The following is a 21,586-nucleotide window of genomic DNA, read 5'->3' on the forward strand; positions in this document are numbered from 1 at the left end:
GATATATAGAGATATATATATGTGAATATATGTATTCACATATATCTACATATATATGTGTATATATATCTATCTATATATATAGATATATAGATATATATATATATAAATTGATGTCTTTAAACAAGAACACACATGAAACAAAGTTATGTGTTGATTAGTTGATAGAAATGTTGTGCTCAGAGGCTCATAGGAACTTAACCTTGTTTTTCTCCTAGGAGCAGTGATTCAATATTTGCTATTGCAGTGTGTGTTTTACAGTGACTTTTTAGAACATAACTATTGTGAATAATGAGAATTCATTCTAATATTTAGGTGGAAGTCTAAATGACTAAATCAATTGCATTCATAGCTTTCCTTCCCCCTCAAGTTTAATGATTCATGAGGGGACAGAATTTCATTTCCACCGTCTCAAAGAAGAAATATGTTTAAATTCCTTTTTGGAAATAAGAGTAGTTTACATATTCTCAGATTAAGTACTAAGGCACACTTGTGATTTAGCATGGTATATAGGAAGAGAAAGGAATCAGGCGTTGAAGACCAAGTTCAAGCTCTGGCCTCCCCAACCTGAATGGGAGAAGATATTTGCAAATGATACTTCTGGTTAGGGAGTATATCAAAAATATATAAAGAACTCATTCAGAGATTTTAAACATGGGAGTTATGTAAGCATATTTGAGTTCTGAAATGATTACTTGGCTTCCAGTGTGGAGAATGGATTGTAAAGGGGTGAGATTAGCCAAGGGGGTGACCTAGGGAGATCTCAGACAGGAGGCTGTGTAATCATCCAAGAAATTACTAAGTGTGTGAAGATTTGCTGTAAAATGTATAAACACTTAAGAAGTGCATGGTTTAAATACATTAAATTTCTTCCCTTTAATTTTAAAGACTGAGTTTTTTCTTAGTAATTATTACTTTCATAGTGATGCTATAAATTTTGAAATAATGCTCATAGACAAGTAGATATTTTTGGATAAAAAAGGTTACTTTCTCGCCCGTAAAATTTTTGATAATTTCACTTTTTAAAGAAGGACTAGCTAAGCACTTTTAAGAATTTAAAATGTGTGGCTTCTTTTAGTTGTAATAGTGAATATGTTAAGTTGCTTTTTGAAAAAAGTATTTAGTCTGCTGAGCCTGGGACAACGGAGGGGGATAGGCTTGTTTAAAGACAGCAAGAATAAAATCTCCTATTAATCCTTATAAAATATTAGTCATGAACTTACAAGTTAAAAATAAAATTTTAGGGATGGGGTGAGGAAAATGAGCCAGCCAAAGTTTAAACAGGCTAAGATATCCTATTAGTGGTCGAAGTCACTAGGTTGGCATCCCAGATGCTGGAGACCACTTCTGGCTTGTAATACGAGGAAATTGTTCAATAATGAAAGTAATCATGGAGAAAGAATGATCTTAGTTATATGTCTTATGAAGTTTTTTAATAAGGTATCAATTTTAAATGAGTAGGGAAATGCAGAGAAACTGAAACATGCTTCTTTCAATATTCTCAACCTCTTTTGGCAGATTACAACCTCTGAGCTCTCTTACCTTCCCCTCTCTACTATGTGCACTGAGGAAGCAGGGTGAACCAGATGTCTGGTTGTAGGTGTGGCTCCTTTACTGCTTGAACTTTTTCACAGCTCTTCTTGTGGGCCCTAAGGCCTACTGAGAGGAGGGCTTTCCCATCAAATAGACTGCTTTATTCTAGAGTGGAATGGCTATGACTGGTAATCAGGAGTTCGGTAGTATTTAGGACCCTAACACCCTTGTCTGGGATAAGGGGATATGGCCACTCTTTCAGGCTCTGTCAAGGGATTAAGCTTCTCTTCCAGTCTTAACTACTGTCCTGCTTCTGTTTCAATTCTCAACAGGGTAGAGGCTCATCTGTCTTTTATAGTCTCACTTTTAAATCAACGTGGTACCATTTTTATAAAGTTTCGCCTTAAGTTTGATAAATTAACTTTAGAGGTGAGATGCTGCGTATCTGATAGAAAAATGGTTTGTATAAAATTGTATAGTCCTCATTGTACAGAACATGAAGAAAGACATGAATAAAGCTTCTTGCCTATAATCGTTGTAATAAAAAGCTTAGAATGTGGTCCTATTATTTGAATTTTCCCTGCCTTATGGTACGTTGTCTAGTACTGTGATATAGAATAGCATTAGGGTACTGCAAATTCACTCGTTTTTGTACAAAGTGAGGCTTAGATCTTTTAAGGAAAAATGTATATACCAAGGTGAGAAAATTACAATATTAAATATACAAAAGCATTCAGTTTTTCTATATTGTGTGAAAACAAATGGATAAATTTTATTATTTTATTAACTGTAAGAAAAAAGTTAAGTGATGAAAGTGGCTAAAACATTAAAATATCACTTCCTCTCTCTGTTTACAACAAATAGATCTTTCTATTAAGTCTTCATTTGTTCATTTATTGCTTTGTGGCCTTCTCAAAAGGAAAGCTTTTGGCTAATGCACTTTTATTATTTGGAAGATATTTATTAGCTCTATTCTTTTTAGCATCTGAGTTAAATGATAAATTATGTTTTTGTCATAACAATACTATTGTAAAAAATTTTTCTAGTACATACTTCTGAAGAACAACAAAGAGAGGTGTTACAGCATCTCTGTGAAGTTTCTAGCAATTGTTTTTATAAAAAAGCCAAACTAGTTAAGTCAAATTTATATTTTTAAATTAAATTTTTAGGATGACATTGGTTAAAAAAATTATATAGGTTTCAAGTGTACAATTCGATAATTCATCATCTTGTATGTTGCACTGTATGTTCGCCACCCAAAGTCTAGTCTACCATTACCATATAGTTCACCCTCTTTACCCTTATCTACCTCCTCACTCTCCCTTTCTCTTTGGCAACCATTAAACTGTTGTCTTTGTCTATGAGTTTTCGTTTGTTTGTTTGTTTGTCTTGTTCATTTGTTCCTTTCGGTTTTATAACCCACTTGAGTGAAATCATATGGTTCTCAACTTTTTCCATCTTATTTGTTTCTCTTAACATGATTATCTCAAGATCCATCCATGTTGTCATGAATGGCAGTATATCATCTTTCCTTCTGACTGAGTAATACTCCATTGTATATACGTTCCACATCTTCCAAATTTATCTTTAATAGCAAACTAACCTCTATTCTCAATTCTAAATAGGAGAGCTAGTGTTAAGTCTGCTGTTATAATACGAATATGTATTCTCTTTCTCTTTTGAGTCCCATGTGTTCTTTTCTCCCAGCATGCCAAACTACCATTAACAATGCATTTACAGAAAGCATCCAGAAACCAGACTTTGAATACTGACTTAGGTAGTAATCCCACCTCATGTGCTCTAACTCAGTCTTCCTATTCACATTGCTATTATTGCACTTATCTCATTAAAACTACATTTATTGTTTGTCTAGATTTCGCCATCTTCCAGATTCAATATTGTTGACTCCTTAAAGGTAGAATTTTTAAAATATTTATTTATTTGCTTTTATATACTTCATTCTAGGCACACTGTCTTGAGTATAGTAAACACTAGAATATTTAGTAAAGGAGGGCCATAAGAGATAGGAGGGAGAGAGAGAGGGAAGAAAGGAAGGAAAAAGAAATGAAGAAAAGTAGGAAAGAGCTATAGAAGGGAGGAAAGGATGGAAGGATCTACCACTTACTAGCTATAAGGATGTTTGCCTGAACCTCTGTTTTCTTATCGGTAAAATGGGGGACTGATACCTCCTACCTTCTGTGGTTAATCAGGGGTTACTAAGAGAACATTTATAGAATATATGTAGTGTGGTTAATTACAGTAATTTCTTTCAGTCTTTCCCTTTGAAAAATGCTATTCTTCCTCTAGAAGTCTTCCCAAAGTAATCCTGCCCAGTCTAGTTTGGAAATTTCAAGGCCTCAGAATATAGACATACAGGTTATATTACATTAAGCTGAATTTTAATATTTTCTTGATGGCTTCCTTTAAACCTTTCCACTAGGGCCACGTGGTATGCTGGAGCCACCTATTTCCATCTCAGGATCAGTGGTATTCTACTGGTAGCTTGAAATTGACAAACATGTTTTCTCCCCAGAGATGAGTTGTTAGACGTTTATCGTCTCAGCACTGCTTTTGTCCCTCCTGCCTCTGTCCTGTTAGGTGGCTGTTGGGAAAGCAATGTGTATCCTATTTGTGACTTTCTCCTATGGTAAATCAACACTTATAAATAATGACATTTGTTTTGATTAGAAGCAATTAAAAATGAAAAACAAATATATGGTAAAGGCAAAGACAAACAATTCGAGGAGAAATATACAGTCATTGCTGGTCTTAGAAATATCTGCCTTTTTAGACTAGCCAATTTACAATATAGGTATCTAATTTTAAAGCACGTTGTAGACTTATTAAGGATGACTTACCTTTTATAATGTCCTGTAATGTTATGACCATATTATTAAATATTTCTGAATATCTTATTTTTCTTTGATCTACTTATTCTTTTGAATAATCCATTTTTATCTATCTTAGTACTTTACATTTTAACAAAGGCTAACTCGAACATTCTTATCAAGCATGTAAGCACTCCACTTATTTGACTCACCAATATGAATTGTTAAAATGTCTTTTGCATTTCAAGTTATTTGTGGATAAGATAGTTTTATTGCTTCTCCTACAGAAAGATAGATAAAATATGTATTTCTCTTTATTCCTTGAGGGCCTTTTAACAATAGAAAAGTAGTGGGCTAGTACTAAAGAATCCTAAAAATTTCCTGCTAATTAAAACAAATTATAAAAGATTATTAAATTCAGCATCCTTGCCTGTACTTTCATGTGTATAATACTTTAGAGTTTACACAGACCTTAAATAGAATAGCAATGATACCACTTTTTAAGCATTTACTAAGTGTCAGTTTGGGTAAAGTGCTTTATATATTTTATTATCATTTTATCTTACTGACCTTAGGAGATTTCTAGACCAAATATCATTATCTTCCCTATTTTTTAGATGAGAAAACTGAGGATTAAGGCTATTATTATTTGCCGAGTAATCTAGTTACTAGATTTATAAAACTACTAGATATGCCCTTTGCTTTTGTATAGGAAACTAAATTAATGTGTTTTGTTCTACTTTGTAGTTGTGTGATTTTGTGCAAGCCACTTAACTATCTTTGCCTTTCTTTTCTTACTATAAGATAAGGATAATGATTCAACCTCATAGACCTCTTGTGACTATTAAATGTAATAACGTGTACAGTGCTCATTACTTAGAAGTCATGAACATGTGCTTTCTACTCTTGTTCTTGTCATAGCTACTGTTATAAGAAAGTTTTACAATAGCATCCCTCCTTTCTCATTTGAGTTCTTAACTATCCACTTATGTATATTTTAATTGACTGAAGGAAGTTAGGTTGTAGTAACACAATTGTTTTGCATTTTACATTTTGAAAACACACCCTAAAGTGACCCCCAATGGCTCATGGCCTTGTATAATCCACTACCCTTGAGCAGTGGGCGAAAGCTGAGACTTGTTTCTAGCAAATAAGATTTGGCAAAGTTGATAAGATGTCTCTCCTGTGGACATGTTGTGTTATGTTGTAAGGCTTTGTCTGAACAGATGGGAGTGCCAGACTCTCCAGCTAGCCTTGAAGAAGTGAGCTGACATGTTGTGAAAGGCCAGTGGAGAGGACCACATGGAATGGAAGTGTGAATGGCATCTAGAAGCTGAGAGTGGCCCTCACATGACATTCAACAAGTAAATAGGGACCTCAGGAACTAGATGTTGCCAACTACCACTTGAATTTGGAAGAGGCACCAAGTTTCAGAAATGAATGCAGCATGGCTGACACCATAATTCCAGCCTTGTGAGAGCCTGAGGTGAGGATGCCGTATGCTGTGCCCGGAATCCTGACCCTGAGAAACTGCCATATAATACATGTGTATTGTTTTAAGCCACATTTATTACCATATTTGTGGTAATTTGTTACACAGCAATAGATAACTAATACACACGTCTATTTAAGTTTCTGAATACCTATCTAATTTGACCCATTTTTCCCACATTAATATATTAAGGTATATCTTGCATTTAATTTGTAATTAGAGCCAAATAAAAACTAGTTTCTTAAGTTTTTAAAGGACTATTAATACCTTTTAATTATCAACAGATTTAAAATATGAGTGAAATCGCAGATATAAAACAGACCCTTTTTTTTTGTCTACAACCATGCTGCTCTGAACACGCCCGATCTCGTCTGATCTCGGAAGCTAGGCAGGGTTGGGCCTGGTTAGTACTTGGATGGGAGACCACCTAGGAAGACCGGTTCTATAGGTATAAAAAAAACCAAAAAACACCTTTTAGATTTAAAGAGATATTAAAGCTAGTCTAACTCTTTTATTTTATAGAGAAATAAATTTATAAGAAAATTCATGAGAAAATTGAATCACCTTTACACTACATTCCATTATCCTTGCACATTTTGAAATTTTCACTGAGATTTTTATCAGATTGCCCTGAAAGAGGTCTTTAATTTATATAAATATTTCTTATGTTGTTTATTTATAGGTGAGGAAATGCCTAAAGTTGCATTGTACCAATACAAAGAGAATACATTCATGTTTGGCCTCAATCAACCCATACCCATTACAGAAGATCAGTAGTTGTCAGAGTGGAAATAGGCGTGGAGGTAGCCAAGAGTCACCCATGTCCACTGACTGGTCCCATTAGTCATGCTATCTCTCTTCTTAAGGGCTACCAATAGATTGGCTTCTGACTTCGGATTGGGGGACCCAAGTTTAATAATTCTACTTATGCGTAGGCTGTTAGAAGATACAAGATTTAAATGAGTCAATGACTCATTATGTCTATCGAATAAGTAAAAACTCTGCCCCATGCTATTTAAGGTCTTTCCTCAGTGATCTGGCCTTGTTTAGCTCCAGACTCAAACTTTCTTTTCAAGGGAAGCTGGCCTTATTATGTTCATCTCTGAGTTTTGTTTGCATAACTCTCTGGGAGTCTGAACTCCACTCTTCCTTCAGGCAAAGAAGCTCAAGTCCTCTGTCTTTTCAATGCTCATCTCAACACACTGGAATTGCTCCCTTTGGTTTGGTAGTGCTGAAATTACACATACACACACACTCTCTCAGACACTCAGATTCTTGACTCCCTAAATAGACAATATTTTCCTTGAATCTAGAGAAGAGTGTCATATACCAATTTCTATCCTCCACAGTATCTAGTATTGTACCTTGATAGATATTAAGTTGATGTTTGTTAACTGATTAATTAATTAATTGGTTAGTGTGGATAAGGAAGTGGATAATGGATATAATTAGAGGAATGATAACAGGAACTTATTACAGTTGATGGGAACTGGGGAGTTGGTAATGGCTGTAATTAGAGACCTAATAACAGGAACATATCAGGAAGAGGATGCTCATGGGAAGACAAGGCCACAGGGAATAAGTGACAAGAGAAGAGGCAATGAGACTGCGTAACTGAAGGACAATCCATACAGCAGCACAGGGCATTATGGTTTTGCAGTTGGGAGAGTTGCATAATTCTCTGACAAACTTGGGAGCAGGAAAACATATTGTGGTTTACACGATTTGTTCCTCTCCTTAAATCAGTGTGTGTGTGTGTGTGTGTGTATCACTGTAATGTCCTTGAGATATATTCCATCTAGATTTTAGAGCATTTTCTCCTCCTCCTGAGTAACCTACCTCTTGGTTTTCAGCCCCAGAGTATTAATTTGCAAGATAATGAAGAAATATATATATGTATTTTTCAAGCACACCTATGTGGAATGAAATTATTTAAATCCAAAACTGAGTATCTCTAATTTAAACTATATTGATTGTTAAGTGTTTAATTATATTAAGCAAGTATAGTGAAGATGCCAAAGTAATTAAAATGGTGTGAAAACCGGAACAGTATGCAAGAGGCTGCATACTACCTTTACTGGCAATCTGTTTTTTGGTTTTTGTTTTAAATTAATTAATTAATTATTTTATGGTAACATTGGTTAATAAAATTCGGTAAGTTTCAGCTGTACATTTTTAACAGTAAGGCGTGTATATATTTACATTATATGTTCACCTCCCATAGTTAGATTTCTTTCTCTCACCACATATTTGACCCCTTTTACCTCATCTACCTTTTTGACAAAAAACTTTCCTTTTCTTTTGAACCTTATGGTTTTTTTCCCCTTTCCTTCCCTGTTTTCTTTTTCACTCCACTGGTAAGAGTTATCATTCTGTTTTTAACTCAAAATGGATCATTTGAAACAGTGTCCCACCCTCTAAGCCCTCCAAGTTGGATGTCAGTGCAGACTTAATAAGCATTATTTATTTTTTCATCATCTGAGCCACCATTTAAAATGTCAGCTCTAACAGGCCCCAAATACCATTGCTGGATGTCCCTTAGTAAATTAATAACTCTAGCAGAGCTACACACATCTGTCTTGCCTTTACAGGACAGTGCCTGAAATACACTCAAGGGATATTGGTAAAAATTATTTTTCTGTTTCATATAGCTTTTTTTGTTGAGACCTATAATTGTCACAAGCATGCACATTCATGAATCAGAAATACTCTATAATGACTTTTTTATTACCATATAGCCTTGTGTAATAATGTGTATTAAAGAGCTCATCAACTCAAACTCTCCGAGCTACTTAAGACTCTTTAAAGTTGATATAAACATATGCTTATATTTATTAATTGTCTAGATAAAATACAGATGGATGTACAAGCTATAAGACCTTGGATCAGTTTTCTAGCCTCTAAGATTCTCATCTGTATAATGGGTATGATGGCATTTACCTCGTAAGATTGTTAGGTGGATGAAGTTAGGTAATAAATGCAAGCTGCTTAGAATAGCCTGGCATATATGCATACTATGTAAGTTTTAGTTATTATCATTTGGTGATTTTATGTGGTCATTATTAATGTGACATCATTCTTAGGCCTGTGTTTGTCTATTGAGTCATAATTTACATACAATAAAATGCACAATTTTAAGTGTGCAGTTAGATGCCTTTGACAACTGTATACACTTGTGTTATTTATATTCCAGTTAAGATATAGAACATTTATGTCACCCCAGAAAGTTCCTTGTGCCCCTTTGCCATCAATATACTTTCTCCCAGAGGAAAAAAATTATTCTTCTTTCTATCACCAAAGATTAGTTTTGCTGTTATAGAACTCCAGATGAATGGGATCACAGAGCATGCACTCTTTTATATCTTGCTTCTCTTCTGCATTGTAGTTTTGACATTCACCCATGTTGCTGCATTTGTCAGTAGTTCAATCCTTTTCATTGCTGAAGGTTATTGCAGTATATAAATATGTAACTTATTTATCCATTCTCCTATTGATGAATACTTGGGTTGTATCTAGTTTGGGAGCTCTAAAGAATGAAATTGCAATGCATATTCTTATATAAATCTTTTTGTGGATACATGTTTCCTTTCTCTTTGTTAACACCTAGGCATGGAATCACTGGATATAAGTTAAATGCATGTTAGCTTTTCAAGAAAGTAACAGTTTACAAGATGGTTTTTTCTCATTTTTATATTCTCACCAGCAATGTGTGAGATTCCCAGTTGCTCCATGTCCTTGTTGACCTCATTCTGCCATTTCAGCCATGCTAGTGAGCATGAAGGGGATCACATTATAGTTTTCAGTTCCATTTCCTCATTGATTCATAATGAAGAGCTTGTTTTCATGTGCTTATTGGCCATTTATACATCTTCCTTTGTGAAGTGTCGATTCAAGTATTTTGCCATTTTAATTTGTTTTTATTATTGATTATTCTTATGTGATTTGAATACTTACATAACAATTAAATTCTTTGTGTACACATAGCACATTTATTTTGTATTTATTCCATTTGTCAAAGGAAGGAAATCACTACCAAAGTGCTTTACTTATCCTAAATAGATTCAGTAAAGTATCAATACCTTTGTTTCAGAGTTTCACACCAAAACCAGAGCCAAAGCAGGTGTTGCTACCATCTGAGAGTGATAATCATTTGCAGATGCTACATATGGTATCACCAGTAACTCAGATTCTACATTATGTAGCTCTCTACATTTTTACACTTTTGTGACTTAATCATTTCCTTCTTACACTTGTTTTAATTTGTCTCTTCGAGGAGAAAAAAAAATCCCTGTGAGAATATAAGAATAATTAGTTTCTATGAATTGGATATTTGCAACAACTGCTTTTTAAGGTGGGGGGAGCAACTCTCTTTTTCGGAGGGGGTGCATTACCTTCTATGTACAATAATGTAACTGTGAAATTTGAACACTTTCATTAGCTTGTATCAGGGTCATTACAGTAGTGACAGCTAAGAAACGTTAATACGTACTTAGAAAATGTGTTTGTTAATGGCTCTCAGGCAAAGACTGTGACAGAGCTGCCCCTAATTCCATAAACATAAGGCATATTAATCCCTTTAGTTGACAGGTTCTTAAATGGGCAGATTGGGTGAGTAATTGGGTTGTTCTTCTAATCCTTAGCTTTGAATATAAATGAGAAATATCTTGATGTTTTTATTTGTCTTCAGTAATGTCTTCTAATTGATTTATTTTAAAATGAACTGTTTCTGTACAATAGTGATTTCTTTCAGCCTCTGTTGTTCATGTAAAGAGGAGTTTCAATTATAAAACATTTCTAAAAGTCTATACCTTTTAATACTCAACTTTTTTTCCAGATTTCATCTAGAAGACTGGTGATCTCATCCTCCAATTATTTTATTTTAAATAACATTATTTTTTGGTGGGAGAGAAACTATTCCCTAGGAATAAGATGAATTCCTTTGGAGGCTGCTCAGTGCCTTATATGCCCCCAGGATACAATTTAGTGCGATGCTGTGTGACCCAAAATTTTTAAGATAGTTTCCAAAAGAGCCTTAATATGCTCTCAGGAGGAAGTACCTGTCCTGGAAAGACCCAGCTCAATATTCCTCTTTACTTGACAGTGAGAGAAATTAGTTAACATTTTAAAGAGTGGGCTGATATATTTCTAAACCTTTTGTTGCAGACACTCATCTGTCAGTATGATGAAGGATTGGGAAAAAAATAAGAATAAGTGAGGATTGTGTCATGAGAGGAATGGAACACATTTTATAGAGCAATACAGGAAGAAAAGTTTGGAAGGAAATATTGGGAAGTTCTTCAATGCCAAATCAGGCCAACAAGTCAAGAAGCTCTCAAATGCTCAGCACCTTAAAAATAGCAACAATGCAGCCAACACCTCTCACTAGAGCCACAGTGAAGTAAGGACAGTAGAGTACAAGGGGAAGAGAAGTCAGGTAATAAAATGTGGTACTATATTCAGAGAGACCCAAGGGAAGAAAACATCTGAGTAGCCAAATTTTGTATATGTATTTTTTCTTTTTCCCAAGTTTAGGGCTCTTTCTATATTTGATGTCCATGTACGTCATCATTTGTACATACATTTGAAAACTTAGTTCTTAAAGATAGCTGTGTAAATTTTTAATTGATTTGCATTTGAAATGTTAGCAAATGTTAATGATTTTATTTTGGGGAGGATAAATGATATGAAGTATTGCTACATGTGGCAATATGTTGTTACCATGTGTGGTCATGGTTGATGGGAACTCCTAGAGAGAAGGATCCATCTCTCTTCATTTTTGTACCGGCTGGATCTGACACCAAACCTGGCTTCTAGACACAAAGAACATCAGCTGATGGAATCAGATCTGTTTCAGAAGCTTTTTACCTCTTGAGTACTTCTTAATAATGATCTTTTAAGATAGAATTCTTCAAACCCATTTTCTTAAATAGTAAGTACATCCACAGGGTGCTACATTTTCTACCTCTGTTGCTGGTATAAATTGCCTTTCTTATGCAAAAAATTGCCTATAACATAGCAAGACAGGAATTTTTGGAATGACTGTTCCATACTGTTTCTTACTGGTGTTAAAAGGCCTGACAGTACAGAGAGAGACAAGTTTGGAAGAACAGTAGGACTTCAGAGGATTGTTCACATTTTCTTGCAAGTGCCTTTGGTGTGGTCGTTAGTTACTTTTTAAAGAGACTGAAATTCATAAGTTCTCAGGGCTAAATTTTGAATCAATTTACTTTTCCAGCAAGAAAGGGAAACTTTAAACTTTGGAAACTGAGGGCGATAGAAAATACAGTTTTCAAGTTTGTTCACTTTTTGAACTCAAGTTTGAACACTTTTTTCCCAATTCACTTTTCAGCTATATGATTAATTTCTTTGAAATTTGTAATTCTTTTACTCTAGGTTCCTCATCTGTTTAAGGAGCTGGAACACTAATGGCATTATACTATTGTGTTGATTTTGGATTAATTCAGTTTAATTACAATTTCAGCCCTTTCTAATCGATTTTATATTTTTATTCAATCTGTTATCACACATAGATAATTATGACCTCTTTAATATGAAAAATAACATAAAATATTCAACTAGTATTTTGAACAATATAAGACCTTGTACTATTATTCTTAGGCTCAATGATACTGATTTCTTTCTTCTCAAATACTAGTGAATGCAACCATTACCTAGTCCTGTACATTTTACTTAGCTTCATGAAATTATTTTATAGTGTTTAGTTTGTTTTCATGTCTGTGAAAATAGCAGTGGTATTCGTTAGCTATAAACTGGAACACCAAAGTGCTGTGTAAATCCATCTTGCATTGAAACTTTGAAATTAACAGAATGTTTTAGCTATCATTTGCATTTTTCACAACCAGGAAGCTGTTCAATGTAGACGAATCTAACAGTAAGGTAGGAACTGGATTTATATTTATTCTCAATTTTCTTTGGAAAGGCTTGATCTTTAAAAATGCAAGTGTTCTTTTTAGGTCAAAGAATTGTAAAATATAAAAGAGGAACACTGACACTTTATTTAAGCATAGCATATTGTCATGCCTTGGGAGTGCGGAGAATGTAGATCTTTGAGTTAGATGAAGGTGCATATCAGGTGTTTAGAATCTTTAGTTGTCAGAAGTTACTGTTGAATAGGTTTTTGATTTGGCACAGTTCATACTCTTTTTTGGGCATGTTGTGGAGGAAATCTCCTGTGTTCTCTTTTCATGTTGTTTCATTAGGTCAACATTTATTAGGCATTTTCTGTAGACAGGATACATATATAACTGTACATTAGCATTTGTAATATTAAATGTTAAATATAGTTTTATTGTTTTTAATGAAAACTGCATCCTAATAATTATCCTTCATTCAGCCTCTAGGTATTTGCATTAACATTCTACAGTGTAGTGATTTATAAAAAAGTTATATCATTTATAGTGTTTGACTTTAAATCCAGGGAATGTTGAAATGGGTTTATTTGTTAATATTGAAATGTAATAATTTGCTAATATTGAAACAAAATATTTATGGTGAAATTTTAAGCTTAAAAGGAGAGAGCTATTTATAAAGTTTCTATCAATTTCATCTGATAAAAGATAAACCATAATTTATCTTTTCATTGGTAAATTCTTATATACATCTATAGGCAGTACAGAGTAATGGTTAAGGCCTTGGACAGTTTGGGATCATATCTTTGTTTAGTTATTCACTGCCTGTTTAAATTTAGGCAGCTTTATTAAGCTTCCTCCCACTCCTTTTTTTAATGGTGAAATGGGAATCATAATGATATTTAGCTCATAGGATTGTGATGATTAAATAAGCAAGAACAAATGAAGTGCCCAATATTGAGCACATATTTGGAACTCAATAGATGATTATATTCTATACCCCATATCTGGCACAATATCTTACACGTACTCAAAATTACTTATTGAATAAATAAGTCAGCGCTTTGAGGTTCTGAAAACAAAATTGATTCTGAAACACCTGGCTGCGTAGTTTGTATTCAGTTTGGTAATCTGTTAAACATATCCCTAAGTAAAGTGCTAATTACTTAAATCGATAAATAAGACTTTTGATGACCTAGGAAGATCAAGACACTGTGCTAGTTGCTGTGGGACACGTAAAGCATAATAAGAAATTGTCCTTGTCCCTACGGAATTTACGTTACAATTATCGATGGGGATTAAGACCTGAACATTTGAAAAATTCAAAAATAATGTTGAATTTGTGTAACGAGTGAAATGATAAAAGAAAATTACAAAATTCTGGTAAGTGATGGAGATAAGAATTTTAGTAGTTAAATAAAATTTCAAGCCTCAGGATTCAGGGAAGATTAGTAACAACTTAAAACTTCAACACTGATAATATTTGGAATTTTTAACATTGTTTTCAATGCTGATAACAATAAATATGTTCTATTCTCTGACCAATATTTATATTTCAAAGTAGATTGTGTATAAATAAAGTACAATATTTATGCTTCACGATGTGAAGACCAACATGGCCTAGTTCCATATACAAAAATGAATGAAAAAATATTTTCCAACCAGGAGCACATTGTATAAATATACACGTAGCTAAAGTGGGAGATGTGATATGATAAATTTATTCAACTAACATATCCTAAATGAGGAAAGAAACTGAGCATCATTGCTCTGTACTCATTATTGAATAGATAGTAATTTCCTAGGGATGTAAAGGTGAAAAAGATAAAGCTCTGACCTTCAGGAGGAAAGAATATAAAGGGGATTGAGTGACAGAGAGACATGCAGATAAACACAGTATTGAGACATAAATCCTGTAATCGAAATTTGTGCAAATGTTCTGGGAGGCCAGAGGAATATGCCACCTGAGCTATATAAAAGAATGATGAAGAAAAACGAGACAAAATTGAGTAAACAATAATGACCTCTAATGGGGAAAGCATGGAAAACTTCATGAAGGAGAAGGGAAATTATCTCAATGAATTCTCCAAATGGACGATATTTGTTCATATCTGACATATGCAGGGTCAGATTTTTATGGGGGATCCTAGACCCTAGAATACTCCATGCTTATATTCAGCCCCTCACACGGTGTCTGATCATAGCAGGTGTTAATAAATATTTGGTTGAATAAATAAATATTGCATTTACATTGTGCATAACAAAAGCAAGCTGGGGTTAGAAAAATACTTAATAGCACTCCTATTTCTCATTTATCTTTGTATTCCCCATAGTGCCTAATATAGTGTCTCTAGTACATTGTAGGTGCTCCAGTGTTTGTTAAATTTATGACTCTTGGGTGGAGATTGTTGATAATTAGTCTTATGTGGTAAGTAAACATGTCAGAGTTTCCCCGTGATGTATCAGAACATATGGTAAATTTCAAAAGTGTTTGTTATTGTGGTACTGGCATAAAATTCTGAGATATTGATCAATAAAAAATAAAACAATAAATAGGAACTTCTTTTTATTGAGTGCTTTTCACTTCCCGTGTGCTGCGATAAGCATTTCATATAAATCATCTCTAATCTTTAAAATGATCTGCAAGTAGATTTAGCTCTGTTTGCAGATAATGAAATTAGACATCAAGAAGTGAACTGACTTATTCAAGGACACAAAATCAGTAAGACCTGAAAACAAGTTTAGAAACTGAAAGCTCTAAAAGGATCTATTATACAAAAGAAAGTAGCCCATGATAATATGGTCTTAAAAACAAGTGTAAAAATAAAGGTTTAATTAATAAGTAGGAATGAAGTTAATTTTAGTGGAGAAAAAAGTTCCATTTCTACCACAAACAGCATATCAGTATAAATGCCAGATGGATTAAAGTCAAATGTTTAAGGAGTAAAAAAAAAAAAAGAAAGAAAAAATTATAAAAGCATCATAAGGCTAATATTTTCCTCATATCCATATATAGAAAGATATTCTATAAATAAAAGCAGTAAAGGAACAACAATGAAAATAATGATGGTTTTTACTACATAAATATTTATTGCTTCTAGAAATCAAAAGAATCAAAAGATATCATGCACAAAGTTTTAAAGCAAATGGTAATTTGTGAAAAACAAAATATCCATCAGTAGGTTAAAATCTATTATATTATAATATAAACAATAAGAAAAATCCAAATCTCAAAATTAAAAATGGGCAGAAGAAATGAACAAGTAATTTTCCAAATACAAATTAATAAGTATGTAAAAACATGTGCAACCTTACTGATATTCAATAAAATAAAAATAAAAACTAAAAAAATAAAGAATTAAAGCTATAATGTGATACCTCATACCTCATATTATCTATCAAATTGATAATGATTTTTTTTAAAAGTTTTTGTCCTGGGGAGAAATTGTGGATAAAAATACTTGAATATACTGTTTGGATATTTGTTGCAGTACTACCTCCATGTGTAAAAAATTGGAAAAAATTAAATGTCTGTTATAGGAAAGTGTTAAATTATGGTTTGTTAATTATAATTATTTTAGCCAAATTACTCCAATTATAGCCAATGGAATATTACTTAGCCGCATTTAGATGTAATATTTAATGATACAAGAAGTGCCTTGTAACATTCTGTTCAATAAATAATACAGATAATATCACCTCGTTAAAATATAAATATAGATATATAAAAAGTCTAGAAATAAATACATTAAATGCTAATCATGGTGGTCAAATACTAGTTATGTTATGAAGGTCATATTTTCCAAATTCACTATAATTAAGAAATGATAGGAAATAAAACTAATTCTGTGAGAAATGCTTTGCTACACAATTTGAAATTTTATGTGAAACTTGGTGCTCATAGCTAGTAATAAATTTCCAGATTAATTCTTCTACCTCGCTTTCAGAGAATACACAAACCATCACGGTGGAATTTAAGCCAAAAAAAAAAACAAAACCCCAAAACTAAAAATGAAACAATCAAGTGAAGGCCAACTAGAATTCAAGGGTAAAACTGAGATGCATAGTAAGTTATTCTAGAACAAGCAAAAAAAAAAAAAGTTTTATAGAAAGATCTGTATGTTGATGATATTAACCATTTTCAAAATTTAATGAATAAAAGGCAAAAGATTTCATCTGGAGAAGAGTAGAAAACAAATCTCCCAAACATTCAGTGAAGATTGTTATACAGCCATCTGGAACAGTGAGGAAGCTGTTTGTTTCTCCAGTGCCCCCATTTCTAGTTAGGGAACAGGTGGTTGCAGAGAAGAATGCTTCTAGCCAGAGACAGGACTCAAAGACTTTTCATGGAAAATCTTTTAGGACTTAAATAGGCTGAAATGGGGAGAACATCCTAAGGAGAGGAAAGGTATTTGTAACTGCTCAGATAGGCGAAATAATATAGCAAGTTCCAGGAATGCAAGAATTGGTTAGACGGTAGCCAGAAAAGATTGTGGGGGAATGGAAGGAGTGAAAGGAGTGAACAAGGTCCAATTCCTGTATTGAACTGAGTTTTCTTCTTGTAAGATATGAGAACCAATTAAGGTTGTACAGAACAGGAGTGACACACTAAGATTTATGTTGTAGGAAGGCCACTTCACTACCAACCTGGAAGATGAATTGATGGGAAATCTGACTGGAGGCAGGACCATCCATTAGATATTGCAGAAATTATAGTGAGAAATAATAAAGATGTTAACATAGGTGGTGGCAATGGGATGGATGGAAGATGAATATGAAATGTAAAAGAGTGATAGAAACAAAAGGATTAGATGAAAACTGAATAAGAGAGGGGTGAATGCAAGGAAAAATTAAGATGACTTGAAGTTTCCAGATTAGGTCACACAGTAATGGTGGGACTCTTTATACGGACAGGAAATGTAGAAGGAGAAACAGATTCGGGAACAGAAAAGGTGGTGCACATGGCGCAGGCATGAGGTGCCTCTAAAGAGGTCCAGCAGTAAACTGCAATGTCTGTGGGGCCCTGAAAGATGATCTGGATTGGAGGTAAAGATTCCAAGTTGAGAGTGGAATGACAGAGTATCATAGGGAGATGTTTTGTAAAGAAAAGAGGGTGGCTAATATAACTGTGAGAAAGATTGGCATTTAGAAAATAAGAAAGATTAAAAAGATTCTTGAATAGAAATGGTCCAGGTGCAATGCCCAGAGAGCTAAGAGGAGAATCAAGAGAATCTATTATAGAAGTCATAAATAAGGGAAATTTCCCAATAAGAGGGTCAAAAGTCACAGAGAAAACATATGAGAAAAGTATTGGATGGTTTCAAATGAATGTCTTTCATACAGTAATTTATAGGCATTCAATAGAAATATATCCAGCACAGTTTGAGATAGTTATTTTTTTATAGAAAATAAATTCCATTAACACTTACAAATTTCCATTTTGGAATATGTATTTGCATATGTATGTATATATATGTATATATATATTTTTTTTTATTTTTAAATTTATTTTATTATTAATTTATACGGTACTTTGGTTAGATATTTATATAGTTTATAAAATAATCCCCCTATTTGCCTTTACTCTCCTCTGGCTTTCTACCTAGCCATTACATTAATGCCAACTGCATATGTGTGTATATGTGTGTGTGTGTGTGTGTGTGTGTGTGTATGTATGTATGTATATGAATATACATTTAAATATAAGCCTTAGACATAGCATTTAATAAATGTTTATTGAATAAACAATTGAATAAAGAAAGAATGAATGAAATATAAAGAGAACTCTCATGCAGTCTCCTCTCTTCTCATTTTTTTCCAAATCACTCTCTCTGTTATTTTCTATCTACTCCTGAGAGCAATAATATACTGCCTTTGTTTTAGGCTCAGAGAGTATGTCCGTCAATGCACTGCAGACACATAGACACGTTAGCATGTTGTGTGAGTCCTCTCTAATTTGAAGAGCCTTTTTGAATAGATGCTTTCTGTGTTTCACTCTCATTATCAGCTGACATTGTTTTTAATTGAAAAGTGAGATTCTAGCCTTAAATTCAGTATTGTTTCATCTCTTCATGAATATTATTTATTGATTAGTCAAAATATTTCTTAGATTTGTGAATAACAATACCTTGAACACTTCAGAAAACAATTTGGAAATAAAGTGAAAGGGTATACACAGAGTAAAATTTAATTGGTTACAGCACCAATTTTATCTTTAGAATGAGCAGAAAATAAACTGGTACCATTATGGCATGAAGCATAGGCTTAGTAAATGTGGTCAGGGAAGAACATCGGGGGTGAAAGAGATAGAAAACCAATGTATTATTTTATGCAATATCACTTAAGAATTTTTAAACTATCCATTAAGTCTTACAGAATATTAAGTTTGAAAATTTACAGAGGATATTGCAGCAAAATTATTTTCAGAAGAAATTTCTACTATTTAATTTTAACAGCATTCAGGTATTCCCTACATGTCTGGTTTTGTTTTAGTTCTCAAATCCTTCCTGAATTTGCTTAGGTTGCAGCTGAGCAAATACTATAATATCTGGTGGATATGGAAGGTTTAAATATATATCATGTGATAATTGTTATGATTTGCTTTTGGGGTCTAAAACCATCTCCTAGGATTTGCAAACATCATCAGTCTAGAACTTTACCAGCTAATGTGCTTAATTCACTTGTCCTGTCAATAATTTTGATTACTGTTGCTGTTTATCATTTGATTTACCAAAACCCATTGTGGAATTCCTTTCTTTCTATAGCTAGTTTTTGATGAGATGAAAAATATACCATTAGAGCTTAGGTTTCGATTATGAATGCATGTCTTGTTTGCAATTATGTTAAACACAAGCAACAAAATGTTACATAAATTGAACTGGGCTATAGCCAAATTTCGTTCAGAGGATGGCAAAGTCAAAACTAAGACAGAGACTTTAAATGTCTCTTTAAACCTATATGGTGAGTTTTGCTGATCTTGTTACAGTTCTAAAACTCTTGACTAAAGGCCTTATTTAGTCATACCTTTAAAAAATAAGATATTTTAATCATTTTAGGAGATAAATTTTTAAAAAAATAAAATAACAAGTGGGATTTATTTGAGGGATGAAAGGATGACTTAATACTGGCAAGTCAATCGATGTGATACGCCACGTTAACAAAGGATAAAAATCATATGATCACCTCAATAGATGCAGGAAAAGAATTTGACAAAATGCAACATTCATTTATGATAAAAACTCTCAACAAAGTATGTATAGAGGGAACATGCTTCAGCATAAGGACCATATATGACAAACCCACAGCTAACATTATACTCAATGGTTGAAAGCTGAAAGCTTTTTCCCGAAGATAAGAAACAAGAAAGGATATCCACTCTCATCACTTTTATTTGACATATTACTGGAAGTCCTAGGCACAACAGTCAGACAAGAAAAGGGAATAAAAGGCATCCAATTCGGAGAGGAAGAGGTAAAACTGTCACTATTTGCACATGACATGATACTTTGTATGGAAAACCCTAACAATTCCACCGAAAAGCTATTAGAACTAATAAATGAATTCAGTAAAGTTGCAGGATACGAAGTTAATGTGCAGAAATATGTTGGGTTTCTATACTCTAATAATGAACAATCAGAAAAAGAAATAAGATAATGATCCCATTTATAATTGCATCAAAAAAATACCTAGGAATTAATTTAACCAAGGAGGTGAAACAGCTATACTTGGAAAATGTAAGACGCTGAAGAAAAAAATTGAAGAAGTGACAAATAAATGGAAGAATATACTGTGCTCATAGGTTGGAGGAATTAATATTGTTAAATTATATACTATACTACTCAAAGCAATCTACAGATTCAATGCAATCCCTATTAAAATATCAATGGCATTTTTTACAGAACTGGCAATTTTTTTTTTATAGAACTGGCATTTTTTACAGAACTAACAATTTACAATGGCAATTTTTATAGAACAAGTAATACTAAAATTTATATGGAACCACAAGACCCCGAATAACCAAAGAAATCTTGAGAAAGAAGAACAAAGTTGGAGGTATCATGCTCCCCGATTTTGAACTGTACTACAGAGCTACAGTAATCAAAACAGTATGATACTGGTACAAAAACAGACACACAGATCAATGAAGCAGAATAGAGAGCCCATAAGTAAACCCGTGCTTATATGTTCAGTTAATCTACTGCAGAGGAAGCAAGAATATACAATGGGTAAAAGACAGTCTCTTTAATTAAATGGTGCTGGAAAAACTGGACAGATACATGCAGAAAATGAAACTGGACTGCTTTTTTTACACCATATAAAAATACACTCAAAATGGATTAAAGACTTAAATGTAAGACCTGAAACCATAACACTCCCAGAAGGAAACATAGGCAGTAAAGTTTTTGACATTGGTCTTAAGATGCAATATCTTTTTGAATATGTCTCCTAGGCAAGGGCATCAAAAATTAAATAAGTGGGACTACATCAAACTAAAAAGCTTTTGCCCAGCAAAGGAAACCATTAACAAAACAAAAGGCAGCCTACCAAAGATATTTGCAAATGATATATCTGATAAGAATTAATATCCAAAAAATATTTTTAAAAACTCATACAGCTCAATATAAAAAAAAATCAGATTAAAAAATGAGCAAAGGACCTGAATAGACATTTCTCCAAAGAAGACATACAGATGGCAAACAGATAGATGAAAAAATATGCAACATCACAAATCATCAGAGAACTTCAAATCTAAACCATAATGAGATATCACCTCACACTAATCAAAATGGCTATTATCAAAAAGACAACAAAGTGTGTTTGCAAGGATGTAAAGAGAACCCTTGTGCATTGTTGGTGGGATTGTA

The 21,586-nt window shown here is 33.2% G+C and overlaps 1 protein-coding gene and 1 pseudogene across 1 annotated transcript in view; both read left to right on the top strand.

Annotated features, from left to right (window-relative positions):
* The window catches only part of HS6ST3 (heparan sulfate 6-O-sulfotransferase 3), a 606,078-nt gene that overhangs the window by 270,302 nt on the left and 314,190 nt on the right, over positions 1–21,586 (top strand). The window lies entirely within an intron of this gene.
* On the top strand, positions 6,187–6,304 carry LOC112481456 (annotated as a pseudogene).

Source organism: Pteropus alecto, unplaced genomic scaffold (genome assembly GCF_000325575.1).
Source record: "Pteropus alecto unplaced genomic scaffold, ASM32557v1 scaffold72, whole genome shotgun sequence".
NCBI lineage: Eukaryota > Metazoa > Chordata > Mammalia > Chiroptera > Pteropodidae > Pteropus > Pteropus alecto.